Here is a 17,875-nt window from a genome sequence, read left to right as displayed (position 1 = left end):
ATTGAATAATAACACCCATCTTAAAATATAGTATAAACTTTCTTTATCAATAATAGATCAACTATCTTTTGGCATAAGCTGGATTTTCTAAATTACTTTGCTTTACACATACCATCGCCTGCAATCCCAAATTAGCGACATTTAGGTTAGCAACAATATATTCTTCTTCCTGTGCGGAGACTCCTCCCAGCCTCTGTTACCATATCAATTGACAGTAATGTGTTCCTATAATTTTTTTGGGCAAAAGCTTTAAAACTTCAAGTAGTCAAATATTTAGTGATCTGAAGCTTTATTCTCAAGAAAGTTAATTGTTTTGAATCTCACACAGTCTTCCAACTCAATAATAAGGATAGAGTAGCATTTTTTTTTCCCTGTTTAGGAAATTGCTGCAATTCATATTTCAGTTAACTCTTCTCTTCGACATTGTGCAGATGACCTTTATGGGCGAACACCTCAATACCTGCGTTATTTTCATTTTCCTGACATTAAGACATTCACTATTTGGGGGAATAATGATGTCAAAATTACATCACCTCCATCCCATCCAATTCATCTTGGCAATACGTTTGAACCTCAACCATCACCTTGTGTGTCTATGCCAAATCCTCCAACTTCCCAACCCGTACTTAACGGTGGAGTTGATTCAAGCTCTGGTTTTCCAGCATCACAGCAGCAATTACCTCGTCCACCTCCTATATTGATGCCATGTCCTCCACCTTCCCGACGTATATTTAACGGTGGAGATGATTCAAGGTCTGGTTTTCCGGCATCACAGCAGCCATTTCCTCCTCCACCTCCTGTATTCATGCCGTGTCCTCGACCTGTCCAACCTGTAGTTAGCAGTGGGGATGATTTAAGCTCTGTTTTTCCGGGATTACAGCAGCCATTACCTCCTCCAACTTCTGTATTCATGCAATCTCTTCCACCTCCCCAACCTGTATTTAGCAGTAGAGATGATTTAAGCTCTGTTTTTCCAGGACCACAGCAACATTTACCTCCTCCTCCTCCAGGCATTAGTCTTGGTATCTCAAAGAAATTCACCTATGAAGAGTTAGAGGTTGCTACAGATAGCTTCGCAGAGACCAATCTATTAGGACAGGGGGGTTTTGGATATGTATACAAAGGCATTCTTCCAGGAAACAAAAATATAGCGGTGAAGAAGCTCAAAGTTCGTGGGAGCGAGGGAGAATGTGGCTTTCAAGCAGAAGTGGAAATAATCAGTTGTGTGCATCACCGCAACCTTGTCTCATTGTTGGGTTACTGCATAGCTGGTAGCCAACAATTGCTTGTTTATGAGTTTGTTCCTAATAATACACTAGAGCACCATCTACATGGTAAGTCATATGTGTAACAATTCTTCCATTATTCACTTATCATTATGCATATGATTTTGACTAGAAGTGAGCTGTTCCAACATCTGGGTTGGGTGAGACCTCCAACACTTCATTTGTGCATGTGTAATGCTAAAGAGACGGAGAAAAGAGCCCACAATTTAATTTTTTAAATTTTAACATAATGTCTAACAAAAAAAAATACTAGTATTAAGCATTTTTGAATAAGTAGCATAGATCCGTTTTAATCTTCGATCTGTTATGCATTTAAAACATTGAGAACAAAAGGCTTACAAATCTCTGGATAAGATGAATCAATGCTAGTATCCTTTTAGATATGAGGAAAGAGTATTTCAGTAAATGTCAAATTGCTTCATGCTAGTAAAGTCACTTGAAGTATAATTTCTATGATTTCCAATAAAGTTTATATTTTATGGCAGCTGAAGGTCAGCCTAGCATGAAGTGGCAAACTAGATTGAAGATTGCAATAGGAGCAGCTCGTGGACTTGCTTATCTACATGAAGACTGTATGCTATATTGCTTTTGTCTTCTTACTTCAACACTCTTTTATTATATATTTTGACATTGTTCTAAATTGCAGGTTATCCGAAGATAATTCATAGAGACATCAAAGCTTCAAATATTCTACTTGACTCCAACTTCGAAGCAAAGGTAACCTTATGTTCATGGTATGTTAAACCTCACAATATATGCTGAAATCTGATATAATCTTTTGTCACAGATTGCAGACTTTGGCCTTGCAAAACTTGCTTCAGAAGGTTCTCCTCGTGTCAACACAAGGCCTAAGGGGACTTTTGGGTAAATCTCTTTCCAGTGCATTTTGACTTTGTAGATACCTTTTGTACCTTTATACTGGAGCTCTGAGTCCCTATTGTTGGCTGGATAGTTATTTGGATCCAGAATATGCGTCAAGTGGGGAACTGACAGATAAATCTGATGTTTTCTCTTTCGGTGTCGTGCTGCTTGAGTTGATCACTGGCCGCCGGCCTCTAGATCTAACTCTATCATTTCCGGGAAGTAGTCTAGTCTATTCGGTTAGTACTTCAAATAGTAACTTATTTGTATACTGTTTTGACTGCTTAAATCTTCATGCAAACTTAGGTTAGAAATTATTCTAGGTGGTCTAAGTTTTTTATCACTCTGTAGGCCCGACCCTTGCTTGCTCGAGCAATGGAAGATGGCAATCTAGATGCCCTTGTTGATCCCCGCCTACAGAACAACTATAATGTGAATGATATGATGCGGGTAGTTGCATGTGCAGCTTCTTGTATTCAAAAGTCTGCAAGAAGCCGCTCGCGTATGGAACGGGTACAGTCCTTGCCTGCATAAGTTATTGACCTTCAGACGTTTTTTTTTCCTTCAAGGTTCAAACTGATGACATCATGATGATTTCTGGGGAGGATTTAGTTGTAGAAATACCTGATCTGACAGCAGTTATGTTTTTCAGATAGTTCGTGTCTTGGAAGGTGATGTTCCTCCTGGCATTCTTCACAACGGAATCAGTCTGCCGCAGAGTACTCTGTAGGTCTCAGTGGGAGGATCTGTCTGTGTCGCTAGCCAATATAATGAAGACACTGAAGAATCTCAAAAAATTGACTTAGGAAGTCAGGAACATTATGATTAGCATTAACTTAACCTAGATTATAGGACTTCAAATTATTATCACATCTGTTAGGGGTTAAATTTGACGCCCGTATGTCTGTATTTCGCATTTTTACCCGTAAAATACATTTTAGATTTAAACCTCCACTTCATGTGCAATTTGCTATTCATTTTCAAAACCATCATATTGACGGGCATGTTTGAAAATTAAAAATTTTAAGAAAAAAAAATTATAGATTTTTTTATATATATTTAACCTATGGCATTTTTAATATGGTGTGAATCTGTAACAGTGTAATGTGTAACCTTATAAATTTATAATCTCCAGACTCTGGCCGAGGCAACTTGCAAGTTTAGCGTTTATTGACAAAGTACAGTGATCGGATGGCTATCAGATCTGCAGATTTTGCATTCAATTCGCATTCAATTCACATTCGGCCCTTCGGGTTTACCGCTTACCAGTTACCAACTTACCACCTGTAAACTTTAATACGTACAAGATTCCATTAATGAGTCCTGTCGCGGCCCGCAGGGAAATAATACATCGCTTAAAGCTTTATCGTCAATTTACCACCGAATCCCGATCACTTGTGAATCTGTGATGTGTTGTAGCCTGTAAGTTGTGACTCAGAGTCATCTTCACTGCTTGTCTGTGTGTAAATTGGTGGGAGAATTGGGTTATGGTAGATAGGTCTTTCGAACGTCGATGTCGGCCAGCACCCCGCTGATCTGTGCATCGTGAATCAGGTATTTTGAATTCTTTGATATGTATCGCATAGCGTTTGGTTTTTATACGCTGAAATCTCTGCATCAAAAGAAGTTGTACTCAATGCTCGGGTGGATATTTTGAAGGTAAAGAAATTCATGAAAAAGTTGGAAGGTATCGCTCTGAAAAAGATTAAAATGAAGAATATGGGAAGAGAAAAGAAAATAAGCTATCAAGATGGTATTTTAGTTTTGAAAATGAAAGCGTTATTAAAACATTTATTTTTTATCATCTCCTTAAACTTAAAATGAAGAATATGAGAAGAGAAAAGAAAATAAGCTATCAAGATGGTATTTTAGTTTTGAAAATGAAAGCGTTATTAAAAATCATTTATTTTTTATCATCTCCTTAAACTGAAATTAGACTGATTTTTGAAAATCTAGGGTAACACTTATCCCATTTTTTTGGTGTGCGCAGGCATGATCATTTTATGCATCCAAAATATATGTTCCTAGTTCCTACCCATTATCATTTTATGTTCCCAAAATATCTATTTGATGTTCAGATTTTTTGTGAAAATATGAGCAGCACTGTTTTACATAGTTGAATTTAACTTTTAATGTATAGAATATTTTTTAACTATTATTACAAATATCCCTATAACATTACTTTTGTTTTGCTAGTATATTTCTTTCATTTTTGAATTGCAATGGTTTTAGCGATGCTGCCTTCCTCCATCTCTGAATTAGTTCAAATCACAATGATGGCAAAATCCGTGATGGGCCTATTTTCTGGGCTGATTCCCATGAAGATTATTGACTCGACATGTTGCTCCCATATTCGATCAAGATCATGTCTGTCGCGGTTTTGGACTCGTTTGATTTCGAATGCCTTCTGTTAAGTTTTACAACCCCATATTAATATTGGGTGATGTAAGTTGATAATTCCTGTGTTGTTATTGAACACCATTTTATTCCTTGGGCAAATTAAACTTTTCTACCCTTCTTTTTCTTCACTTTTGGCCAACCACCAAAGTTGGAAGTGGTAGTTACAATAGTCATTTGATGGTCTTCCATATTCACATTGATTTCTCTATCAAGAGTCCCAACTCTCTCATGCATGAATTCTTTTTGTGCCACTCACCTCTCTTTTAGATGTAGACTTCTCATTCTTTTGTTGGTGAGTTTTAGTAGTTGTTACCTTGGTTGAAATTGGAACCATTGATCCTGATTCCTTAGTGCTTGAACCCCCTCTTCTCTATGACTTCTTGGTAATTCTGTTGAATAATATTTGTAGTGTTATATGGGTTTTCTTCCTTGTCTAGTTTGGCTTCATGGGGATCTAATAATTGTCCACTCTTTGGCTTTTGGGTATGTCTTTTTTCTTTTTCTTTTGGGTTCTTTCTTTGCCCAAAGATACAAAATTTTCTCTATGACTTCTTGGTAATTTTGTTGAATAATATTTGTAGTGTTATATGGGTTTCCTTCCTTGTCTAGTTTGGCGTCATGGGGATCTAATAATTGTCCACCCTTTGGCTTTTGGGTATGTCTTTTTTCCTTTTCTTTTGGGTTATTTCTTTGCCTAAGAATACAAGATTTGTAAATGTCAGAAAAAAATAAAATAAAATAAATCATTTTTGTGAGTCTTTCCTCATCCACAGATCCACCTCTACACATCCTGGAAAAAGTAAAAATTATTTTTGAGTCTTTCCTCATCCACCTTTAAGAACTGCCCCAAAGAATTCTGGATTAAGCCCTTTAAGAACTTAGGGCATAATGCTTGTCCAAAATACTTTGGGCAAAGTTTGGGCTCCATATGGGTTTTGTCCGAAATGAGGTTGAACACAACTTCTTGTCTGCAAAGTCGGTTGTTGGGGGAGGCTGGGAGCCACCAAAAGGGTCGTTGTATCCAACCGAGAAATCATGCACATTATGTTTTTGGTTTGAAAATTATTTCACAACTATTGTTCTTTTATTGTACAATTTGAAATTAGATGAAACTTGTACAAATAAATTTTAAAAGTCATATGATGGACAGTTTAAAAATAAAAAAGTCATAAAAAAATTCCTTGACGGGTAGGGTAACCCGTCAAATTTAACCCCTGCATCTGTTTATTTGGAAGTTTTTGAAAACAATTATAAAGCCAAGAAAATGAATACATATTGTCAGATGAATTTGTTTTGTTCAAACGAAGCAGAAAAGTGAATAGCAGTGATAAATTCCCACGTGTGATTTTCAGAGTCAAAGCTGACAATAGGAGGAATTATACAATAAATGATATGCCTATCATGTACCAGCCTGCCATAGGGCATTAAATGCCCTTATGGAAGCCTCTTTACCATGCATGCCCATGGGCTTCCATGCGAACATACTCCGGCATCGTGCATTTCTCCGGGAGTGGTGACCCCCATCGCGTCAAACTTTCCGGGAGCGGCTGACCCACCACCTCCCCGCTGGCGCCCGCCATGCTGGCACATTTTTAAAACGAAAGCTCGCGCCAAATCAGCAGCCCGCGTTCTGTTTTCGTTTTGTTTTCGCTCCCTTGCTCCATTCGCGCTCCCCTGACTCACCTCGCAGGTCCTCTGCAACCCTCGAGCAGTCACCGTTCCCGCTCACTGTGCTGAATCCCTGCCTCCTGTGCGCGCTAAGGTGTAAGGTGAATTAAACCATAACAAAAAAAATGCAGAGTTCTTAGATACGAGATTTCATTACTTAGTACAACGGATTAGGTTTTAGGGCTTGCTACATTCTTTTGCCATAAAAAAATAATGTTTAATATTGTTATCTTACCAGATAACTGACAAATCATTAGAGAAACAAAGTTTATAACACTCCAACGCCTTTTGGGCCATGAATAATCCAGTGCGTATATCAATAAAACAAATCAAACAATCAGTCTGCATTTACATACACCTCTTATACATAAAATCCAGTCTAATGATGCATTAAGTTTAAGATTACTTCTGCAAGGGGGATTAAAGATGGACACAGGTGCCTCTGTTTTGTCTTAAATTTAGGCTATGATCTAAAATCTTTGAGGTATGACAGTAGATTCGACCAAAGATGCACAATATGGCACTTCAACTATTAATGTACTAGATTGTTAACAGTAATATGATTCTATAGCAAAACCACAAAAGATAGGGCTAATTGGCCACATAGTAGTAAATCGACCACCAATATACTTTGAGTGCAATGTCAAAATTCTATAATCCAATCTTCTAACTATAACTAGTTACTAGATTAATGTCTAACTACCAGATAACTGTTATGTTACCCTTGCTCCAAGTTCCACTTGTGATGAGAAATCCTTGTTGTAACAGTTGCGTTGGTTGTATTGCCACAGAGGTTCGAATTCCCTTCTCCTACTTTCAACAATTCAACATGCCCTGTTAGGTTGTTCCAAGTTTGAAACCACTGCCTCTTAAAAGATCAAGTGGGACCCTCTTTGCTTCTGGTAGCCCTGGGTTAGAACTTTCTACCACCAAACAGTTTGAATGATCCTGTTACCTGATCCGTCCTTACCCTCGAACCCGTTTCAGCTGCAAAATAGAAATTTACTTTGACCCTCCTGCGGCCTTACAGTTCAACGCTGATTCACTTTGCATAGAATTGTTGTTAACTGCCAAATTCTTTAAACAAAGGAGAGAAAACATTCAAATTTCTAGGTTGGCCCTACCAGTTCCTGTAGCATATGGAGAGCTCTTCAAAAACATTTCAAAGGCACAAATGTTGTCACTGCAAATCCTTGTATTGGTTGGAGTGAAACTGGTTTCCTACTTTAAAGCATGTAACAGAAAGGGGGGAGGAGGGGGGATTCATTTACTGTATGTATTCTACAAATGTTGTTAAGGGCCATACCTGTAACTTCATGTATGCTGTCACAAAAGACTGTTAGAAAGATAAGTATGAGGTCTTCAACTATCACACCATTCACCACCTCACCTGATCCACTGCTTACATCATGGTAACCCTTGTCTGATACAACACTTAAATTTAAGATTTCAAGATATGCCTCGGCTTGGAAGTCAGTTTGCACCGGGATCTTAACACTGAGTTGTGCTCCTTCAGAATTCTTTTTGTTCAATCAGGAGAGTGATGCTCTCAAGAAACTCAATCGAACTATGTTAATTGATAGCTATTGTCTTGACGTTAATATTCTCCAGTTGAGAATTCGTTTGGGAATTTCCTTGGCTTTTCATAAAATTCTCCACATTCTCAGTCAGCCCCTCAACAAGATGGTAGTGCATGCATTGCGAATCCAATCTCACTATTGCCTCATCCATACGGTGAGATGGATGACATGGTCTACTTGGGGCTATAGGATCCTTCAAAGATAAATTTCAAAGCGTTGGGCCTAGATTTTAGCTTTTGGTGTTGTATGACCTTAACAGAAATCCAAAGAGTTATCTGTCAGATGAATATCATAAGTTTATATGCTTCAGTGTGGGGAAGTGAATGATCCCGATGGCACACACAATGGTTCAATGGCAAAGGTAATGAACGATGTAACTGTTGATTGCAATGCCTAGGGAATCTTGAAGCCCTCTCATAGCACATCCTGCATGAGTTGACTTCTACATATTCATGGCGATGCATTATACTTTGTTCCTTTGATGCACAATGTCCAATTTTTCACCATTCTGTGAGCCTAGAAGAACTAGATAGTGACAACAACAAAATAGATTCATGTTAGAATATGAAATATGATAAAATATCCCGATTGAAATTGATTATTTTTTTTCTACCTCAAGTTTGAATGCACATCCTTGAAAAATAACACAAAATCAAATATCAGCGATAAGATTTTGGGCATAAAGAGAGCATCTTTCTTTCTCTATTATCATAAATAGCTAATAATGTACGCTCATGTTAATAATGCATGCATGCTCATGAAAATGAGGATGGAGCATGACAAGAAGAAATGAACCATTTAAGACAAACCTTGTCATGCTATCAAGGATTCTAAGGATTTCAAAATATCATCTTTTAGTAAAATTGACTAAAGAAACCCTGGAAAATGGTTTTTCCTGTTACATTTTCAAAAACATTGCTATATCCAGCGATTCTAATTGCAGGTGACTATTAGTGTTTTCCAGAGCTACTGCTCACATCTTGAAAGAGAGATTGCATTGGGTGGAGGGTTCCAAATAGAGAGAACACTCCTATGCTTATCCAGATCTCCACCAACAAGAGGCAATATCCAGGAAGTCAAATCATGTAGGCAAGACAAGTCCAAGAAGGAGAGATTGGCCACCACTTATAGTTATGCTGGATGTTGAACTTAATTATCAGAGCTATCCAATTGTTTAAAGTCCAATGAAACAAAACAATTTTTTTCTGATTCTGCTTCCATTGTTTTGATAGTCATTCAGCCTCCATTGCTTTTGTACATAAGATGAGAGGGCCCAATTTAGATTGTTTTATAAGACGAGAAGGCTCTGACACCGGATAATTAGCATTCAGATGAATTCAGACAATGTACCTGTAAACAGAGTATCTATGATTCGGAAGCATTAGTTGAGTGACATGCCTTGGGTTCCTATAAAAACAATTTTGTTGGTTCCATCAAATACTTTCAAGGGTACATTTTAATAGTAACCTAGGTGACATTGATAAGGACACCTCTATCCTCATGCTAGCTAAATGATGGATCATCTTCTCAGGGAGCACATTTTTTCATGCAAAATAAACAAAACAACTCAGATTGTGCAAGAGATGAAGTTACCAATGTCAAGCATACATGTCACAACATCTCAGAAAAATAAGAATACTCCTTTATGCATAAATAATATACTATTTAGAGCTATTCATTTTCAGAAAGGTTTCAAATCAACAGGCTTAGTATGAAGGATGTTTTTCAGGCTCCAGGAAAGGAAGCGGTATAAGCTATATGGTTCTTGAAAATCTACATGTACCTGAGTCTATGTAGGATTTTGAAGGCATGATTCAAGGTTATCCGAGAGCTAGAAATGATAGTAAAGTTGTGGTAGTCATGGAATCCCTCATAATAAGATCTACTTTATTCTTTGTTTGAAATATTTGGGGTTATGTTTATGGAAATGAAGAGGTGATTGGTTGTATGTCAAGCATGATGCCACTGCTTGCTTCCTCAACATTTATCGATGTTATTCAATGTCCTCTTAGGGCATACAATGTGATCAACATTTTTGTAGTTGTCATTTGGGCCTTTTGTACTCTACTCAGTATCAAGATCATCTTTATGACAAAAACAACTACCCAAGAATGCCTAGGAAACAAGTCTTGATAATGGTTCTATTTCAAAGGAATCCAAGGAAACTCTCAATGTGCTTCAATGCAAGGAAAAATAGTTTTACTTTTGGTCATATTTTCCCAAACTTTCATAATGTTTTAGATTTCAAGGAAGTCTTTGTTATAACTATGAAATTATTTGAAGGAAATATTATTTGGAGTTGGTCATGATATTAGTGATAAGGGTATAGTTGTATTCATGCCGGAGTTGTTACAGGCATATTATGAGTCTCATGACTATTTCAAGAAGCATCATACAAAGAGAATTAGCCTTGATGATGAATGATACATTAAGGGGAGTCAATTCTTGTATTAGTGGAAGTGTTTCTCCTTCATCAACAGTGGAGTGAGGCATACAAAACAGAGTGTTAGTGGTATTCAAATAGAAGGAAGACAAAATCAAGGCAACAACTGGCCATTCATTAGCCTAAGCAAAGGAGTTACACAAGGAATTCTAATTTTGCGAGAATGACAAAACTTGGTAAAAAATACAGATGGCAGAGATCAATGGGCATAAAATTGTTTCTAAAGTGAAGAACATGAATATATCAGTAAAAAAGATAGCTGGTTAAATAGGTGGCCAAAAGTTTCTTTTTAAAGAGAGGTGGAAAAAATTTCAGAGCTCTGTCATCAACAACTCAGATTTTCAGGATGAGGATCAACAGTTAAAGAAGCATTATCTAGATTTCTAGGCAAAGAAATTTCTATTAATTCCATATTGAAAGAGAATTTGACTCCAAAAGCTCCAAATGCGATGACAGAGCTCCCACAGCCTCCCAAGGCACTGTCCTGATTATAACACACTCCAAAACTTGGAAACACTGATTAGACTGTATCAACGTAGTTCTCTGTTCTTAAACTAGTGATATGTGATGTTTGACAAAACCTGTAAGTGATGTCTTCTATCAATTTTGTGCTTTTAGATAGATTCTCTGTTGATACGAGGTATTCCGACGATCGATTACCTACAAGTTAACGCTGTTGGAATAGGACAGTGGATCACAGGTAGGATTAGATCTTCTCTACCTAATGAGGAGTCCATTCCGTCACTTTCTTTCCACCAGAGAGAATACCTAAAATCAACATCGAAGAGAAACTTCGAACGCAAGAACAAGTCTTTATTTTTTTGCCTCTAGGGAAACGGGGCAAAGCATAGAGAGAGGGAAGCTGGTTTGTTGATAGTCTGGAAGCTGGAAGCTGGTTCTGGAAGCAGGAAGCTTGAAGTCACCTGGAAGCTGGAAGCTGTTTTTTGAGGGTGTGAGAGAGTCTGGAAAGCGGCAGCAAGTTCGAAGCGGGTAGGTTCCTTCTCCCTCGGGTATGGCGTGATGACGGGCTTATTTCTTTCTTTCTCGTCCGATTTTGGGGTTTAGTCCACTACATCGCTTGTTTTTGTGCCTATTAGTTAGGTCTTCTATTAATTTTGTGGCTTTTACATCTATGCTTTTGGAGTTTAGTTCAGTGCATCACTTGTTTTTGTGCCTATCTTTTACAGTTATCTTGTGGCAGCGACAATTTTGCAATGCTTGTGGAGCTTATCACTGGCAATAATTAATGGATATGCATTGCTTGTAAAGCAGTCTACCGAATTCTCTTGTTGTCAGTATTTTTGTTGTAGTCATCCCTCAGTATTTTTGTTGTAGTCATCCATTGTTGTAGTCATCCAGAGTTCTTTAAAGAGGTACGGAGCTTCTCTGATTGTTTTGAGAAATTTAATACAATTTTCAGTGATTTATTTATTCTCTGAGATCCCTGTAATATTTCGAGTAATCAGGGGTCTGTTTTGTGTTTTTAAACCTTGTTTTTGTGGGTATCTGTTGTTTTAGTGTTCAGATTTAAATGAGTGGAATTCATGGGAACACTTGCTTGTACAACAATTTTGAATAACTTCAGCAGTCGTTGGAAACTTGTAATTTATAATAGGCGTTATTATGAGAACAAGTGTCAAAACATAAAAAAACCCTGGAAACATACAGAGCCCTAACTGTTGATGTAGCTTACTGCAAAAGAAAGTCGATAGATAGAAGATGAAAGACGAAAAAGAGCGAATCACGACCAGATGTTGAACCCCTTATGTATTTTCTTCACTGGTATGCACTTAATTTTGTGATCAGTTATAAGGGGATTTTACCTTCTATTACATCCAGATTCGTGGAATAAACAATATTTGAGTGAATGAGATGATTGGTGGCATAATTTTTGTGTAATATCATTAGATGAGAGGTGTACACTCCTGGAAGGAGTAAATTTTATTTTTCTTTTCCCTCCATGTATCTTACTACCATTGCCATTTCCATACAAAAAATTTGCACCTTAGTATTTTAGCAATATCCGAGGACAGCAACATCGGATGCTTCTTTGCTGTTGTATATTGTCAAGAAAGGGTTGTCAATGTTCCTTCAGAGCTAATTTTTTTGCAGGGTTGACTGTATTTCATTCAATCTGTGCCTAATCACTTTAGCTTTTCGAAGAAATCATATTTTGAATGCTTGGCATTCAACTTAGCATGGAGGGAGTTCTAAATATGTTTTAGTCTCTGCATCGTTCTTGCCATAGACCATGACATCATCTAAAAATACAACAAAGAAATTTATGAAGACGAGGCGTGAAAAGGTTATTCATTAATCATGAATGTGGTTGGAATATTTGTAAGCTTACAGAGCATCACCTTACACCTTAGCGCGCACAGGAGGCAGGGATTCAGCACCGTGAGCGGGAGCGGTGACTGCTAGAGGGTTGCAGAGGACCGGCGAGGTGAGCCAGGGGAGCGCGAATGGAGCAAGGGAGCGAAAACAAAACAAAAACAGAACACGGGTTGCTGATTTGGCGCGAGCTTTCGTTTTGAAAATGTGCCAGCATGGCGGGTGCCAGCAGGGAGCTGGTGGGTCACCCACTCCCGGAAAATTTGACGCGATGAGGGTCACGATGCCGGAGTATGTTCGCATGGAAGCCCATGGGCATGCATGGTAAAGGGGCCTCCATAAGAGCATTTAATGCCCTATGGCAAGCTTGTTACCCAGATTCCTGGGTTTTTGACTATCGGATCAAGCTCTACGATGCTTGATTCTTTGTAACTTCTACCGTTCGATTCTAATTTGTCATATGTGAACACAGACACGGATATAACGAGAAACACAATTTAAAGCATATCAGTGTTGATTCAAATCACAGAATCAAACATTCTGCCACCAAGAGATCAAATCTTACTTGCAACGATTTCACGATTAAATACACAGAGTTCGAGTTTGGAATAAAACCCACTTACCTTTAACGCTGTCTCCAGATCTCCAACAAGTCTTCACTCAACAGGGCTGCTCTCGTATTTCCATCATTCAACGCAGTCCATCTCGTTCATTCATCTTCCCGCTCTTGGCTCTTCCACTGGTCGAATGCTCTGTTCTCAATTTTCCCACTTTTGCCGCACATTCTTTCTCGCAGTCACTCTATTCGACCCTGACATCCCCACTGCCCTCAACACAACAACACTTAATCCTCACTAGACCGTTCTCGGCCTCCTTCGCTGAAGGTTCGCTCCTACTGTATCTCGAAACCTCGCAAAACTCAGTGTGTCTGTGTGTAATAATGCTTCCAGGTCAATCTTGAAGTCAACAGACATACCTGCCTCCCGGTATTTGAAAGCAAGTCAACAGACACACCTACCTCCCGGTCTTTGAAAGCGCGGTCTTTGAGGCGTTTGTGCCTTATTCGAAATATCGTTGCCAATTCATACATTTTTCCTCCCCTAACTCCCAATCTTTTAACAAAGAATGCATGAATTTAACAAATATTTCCATGACTTTTCCTCACAGACAACTGACTTAGTGATTTGAAAGGTATATATTAGCTTTCTCAATTTTCCATGTTTTTTAGTTTATTTCCCAAGCCATGAATAAACTTTGTTTCCAAATTTGTTAATATATTGCAACTCTGGAAAATGAGATGAAGTCTCATTGGTTGTTAATGCTTCCCTATGAGCTATGCAATGGATAACTAATAAATGAGGAGCATACGAAGCTTTGAAGATAAACCTTTGTGAATACTTCTCATGGAAGATGCATTATCAAACCAAAACCAACAAACTTCATCAAATATAAATCCATTTATGCTAAAAGAGTTCTCACTAGATCATGCATACATTGAGCTATTCCATATTTTATTTGAAGCAAACATATAAACTTTGTTAAACATTGACCTCTTCCTTCATTCGTCAAATATGTAATATAAACAATTAATTGGTGTTCCATAATTTGACCAGTGCTTTCATCAACTACAATTGAGTAAAATGGGATATGTAAAATATCTTCTTTTAGTTTGTTCCAATACACCTCTTTAGCAACTTGAAGAAACTCTTTTCTTGGTGTGGTATTTGTGTATGCAGAATATTCAACAAAGTAGTGCCAATAGATGTAATATCAACATCATCTTCTTCAAAATTTTGATTCAACTTATTTAATTCAACGAGCATGTTTGCAAGTAGATGGATGCAAAATTGCACTTGAAATATCGTTGCCAACTCATACATTTTTTTCTCCTCTAACTCCCAATCCTTTGACAAAGAATGCATGAGTTTAACAAGTCTTTCCATGACCTTTCCTCTAGAGAGCCACCTAATTTGATGAATTTGAAAGACCATTAACTTAATGATTTGAAATGTATACATTAGCTCTCTCATTTTTCGATGTCTTTTAGTTGATTTCCCATGCCGTGAATAAACTTTTTTTCCAAATTTGTTAATATATTCCAACTCTAGAAAATGAGATGAAGCCTCATTGGTTGTTAATGCTTCCCTATGAGCTATGCAATGGATAAATAATAAATGAGGAGCATACAAAGCTTAGAAGGTAAACCTTCGTGAATACCCCTCATGGAAGATGCACCATTTGAACCAAAACCAACAAACTTCATCAAATATAAATCCATTTATGCTAAAAGAGTTCTCACTAGATCATACATACATTGAGTTATTCCATCCTTTATTTGAAGCAAACATATAAACTTTGTTAAACATTGGCATCTTCCTCCATTCGTCAAATATGTAATATAAACAATCAATTGGTGTTCCATAATTTGACCAATGTTTTCATCAACTAAAATTGAATAAAATGAGCTATGTAGAATCTCTTCTTTTAGTTTGTTCCAATACACCTCTTTAGCAAATTGAAGAAACTCTTTTCTTGGTGTGGTATTTGTGTATGAAGAATATTCCTCTGTTAGAAGCACGTGTGGAGTGCATTTATACCCATTCAAGTCACATATTGACTTGTATATTTCTAAATATAAATCATCTATAGCAACAAAATACATGTTTTCAATCATTGACATAATTCTCTTATTCTCAGCATCTACAGTTAGTTCTACATGTCTAGTGATTGGAATATTGTTTCGTTTTCTTTTTCCATCCAAAATTTGTAAAAAAACAATTATGAGCTTTTGATTTTGCATGGCCACTTAGACCACTAACTTCAAGAGTGGCAGTTCCCTCTTTTGCAAATGGAGTCTCACTTTTAAATTTAACACATCAAGAACATTTTATCCTTTCATTACTATTACAATATTCTACAACATAAGCCCATGGGAATCTTATATTTCATTTAGATTTTAATATTATTTTGTGTTTCTTTGATGGGTTTTCTTTTTCAACAAGCTCTACACTCTTTGATTCATCATATTCATGTGGGTGAGCATCAACTTCATTTTGAATATTACATGGTTGATTAGAATGTTGTGCAAGGTGAAATGATTCAACAATTGACAATTGTCTTTTATCCTTCTTAGGACGATCAATAGGAGACATTTTTCAAGATTTACACATACTAAATAAATAAAAATAATAGAGTAAGTAAATACATAAATTGAAAATCCCTTTGTAAGATTGAGATAGACAAAATTTAACCTTAACAAGATGCCATAAGATTTGCCTATGGATTTCTTGATAGGTTATTCATTGCTTTGTTGTATTATGTTTTGTAACATTCAAAAAAACATGTGGCTTTATGACAGAGAAGAAACACTTCATGAAAAATGGTACTTGGACAAGAATTTTGTATGGATTCAAGCAACGAAGCAAAACAAGCAAGAGTTTGAATGAGAGCGGTATAATTATGGAGTCCAATACCCTCAGTATAAGATATATATTTTTTTCATAGTTGGTAGAGTCATACAATTATGACAATAAAAATTTCCACCATTCACAGTGTAGAAAACAACTCAAACATCCATCCCTGTGATGGAAGGATATCGCAAGTAGTTGCATTCAAGGTATCTAGCCACAATGTTGATTTCCTGGGGTGTGGATTCTATGGTGCCCAGGATACATTGTGTAACCACGAAGGCTGCCATTACTTCAAGGAATGTTGCATTAAAGAATCAATAGAATGAAAAAAGTGCTAATGAAGCTATGAGGAGGATAATGAAGAATACCTTGTATTCTAACGCTGAATGATAACTTTCCTTCTGTGGACAATGGGTTACAATTCAAATGAAAATGGAAAAAATGGATGCAGGGAAAGAGCACTCTAGGATAATCGAGGAGGAGCGAGAGCACACACATAGTTGTTGAATGGGTATTCAATGTGCTCCGCCGCCTTATGCTAGGTTTAATAGTACCATGATGGTTGCATGTCTTATTGTTGCAGGTTACATCATGTTGGCGTAAGTTGGGGGCCTTAGGAAATGTCCCCAAATCATAACATAACTATTAAATAGTATGAGGCCATCTAGACTTTGAGTGGTTGATCCAGGTGGATATTGGTGGCCACCCGCTTATTCCACCTAGACCCCCCAGTTAGTTTCATCTGTTTCCTTGTTCATTTCAAGCATTTACTATTTTTAGCAGTTTTTCAGGTCTTGAACTTCTGGAGCAGCTTTGACCCCCTAAACAGTGTTTTTTTGGGGTCCACGACAGGCACATAGCCATAGACAACGGCCTGCGGTGAAGCCTGTAGTACTCAGAGAGACCTTTCCAACAAGGTATCGTACACACCAAACAGAGATAGTATGACCATGTTACAACCCTAGGAAGTTGGCTGCCCAACTAACCCCAATGGGCCCCACAAACTCTTGGTGCTACATCTCCTGGGGTTAGGGTTTTTGTTGTTTAGGGTTTTCTCATGTTTTCCAATAATAAATAGGCCCTTGAGCCTCATTGTAACACAGTTGAGAGGCACGTAGCTGCCACATTTCTTCTCAGAGATAAGCTACCATCGCCCGAGCTATCTTATTTCCATTTTCTTTGTAAGCATAGTTCAATATTTTTCTATTAATGAAATGAAGTGTTTTCTGTTGCATCTTTGTGTTTATGATTATATCTATAAGTTTTTGTGTTCCTATTTAAGTTTGGATCAATGGTTCTCTTCTACGAAACTGTCACTAATCAGAGTGATTTATGTGCAAGTCCAAACTTGAAATTCTAGTAAACTTAAAAAAGTATTAATAGATTATTAAAAATATTTCCCTTCTTTTGAAATATAGAAATTTAATCTAACCTTTATAATTGACGAATGATTTTGATGTTTTAAATTTTTTTTTCGAAGTGTAATTTTTTTTAGCCCTTCTAGGAAGGGCTAGGATCCCAAGGAAGGGTTCAATTTTGAACATTACACTCGACCCTACCCAAATAACCTCAACGGAAAAGACTCACTCCGAACAATGGTCACAAAGTCGACGGTTGTGATTACATCCTTGCCACATTTGAAACTTGATGGGCCCCTTCTTTGTGGGTCTGATAGTGTTATCAGGCATGATACAAATTTATAATTGAGGCAAAATCTATCCCCACTTGCGATATCTCATGATCCCCTTTTGGTTCTTGAAAAAAAATGAGTTTTCCCAAGTGTTGATGCCCCTACATCAAACTTTTTAGGTGGAAAAAGTTTGACCTCCTGATCAAATGTCCTCAATTTGTGTTGTAGTTGCCCATTTTTTTTTCCTTGTTGGATTGTTATTG

At 37.3% G+C, this 17,875-nt stretch overlaps 1 long non-coding RNA gene and 1 pseudogene across 1 annotated transcript; one reads left to right on the top strand and one right to left on the bottom strand.

Annotated features, from left to right (window-relative positions):
- Positions 1-595: 595 nt before the first annotated feature.
- LOC149258733 (proline-rich receptor-like protein kinase PERK1) lies at positions 596-2,976 on the top strand (annotated as a pseudogene).
- A 2,886-nt stretch (positions 2,977-5,862) lies between these two features.
- Positions 5,863-13,595, bottom strand: LOC149258732 (uncharacterized). Its single transcript, XR_016256916.1, has 2 exons — positions 13,196-13,595; positions 5,863-6,295 (listed from the first exon to the last, which is right to left on the bottom strand). It is a non-coding gene; the product is annotated as an uncharacterized LOC149258732 (long non-coding RNA).
- Between the last annotated feature and the right edge of the window lie 4,280 nt (positions 13,596-17,875).

Source organism: Pinus tabuliformis, chromosome 6, assembly GCF_031772625.1.
Source record: "Pinus tabuliformis cultivar Carrire ecotype Pingquan chromosome 6, CPIR1, whole genome shotgun sequence".
Lineage (NCBI taxonomy): Eukaryota > Viridiplantae > Streptophyta > Pinopsida > Pinales > Pinaceae > Pinus > Pinus tabuliformis.
This window is presented reverse-complemented; position numbering and strand designations above follow the sequence as displayed.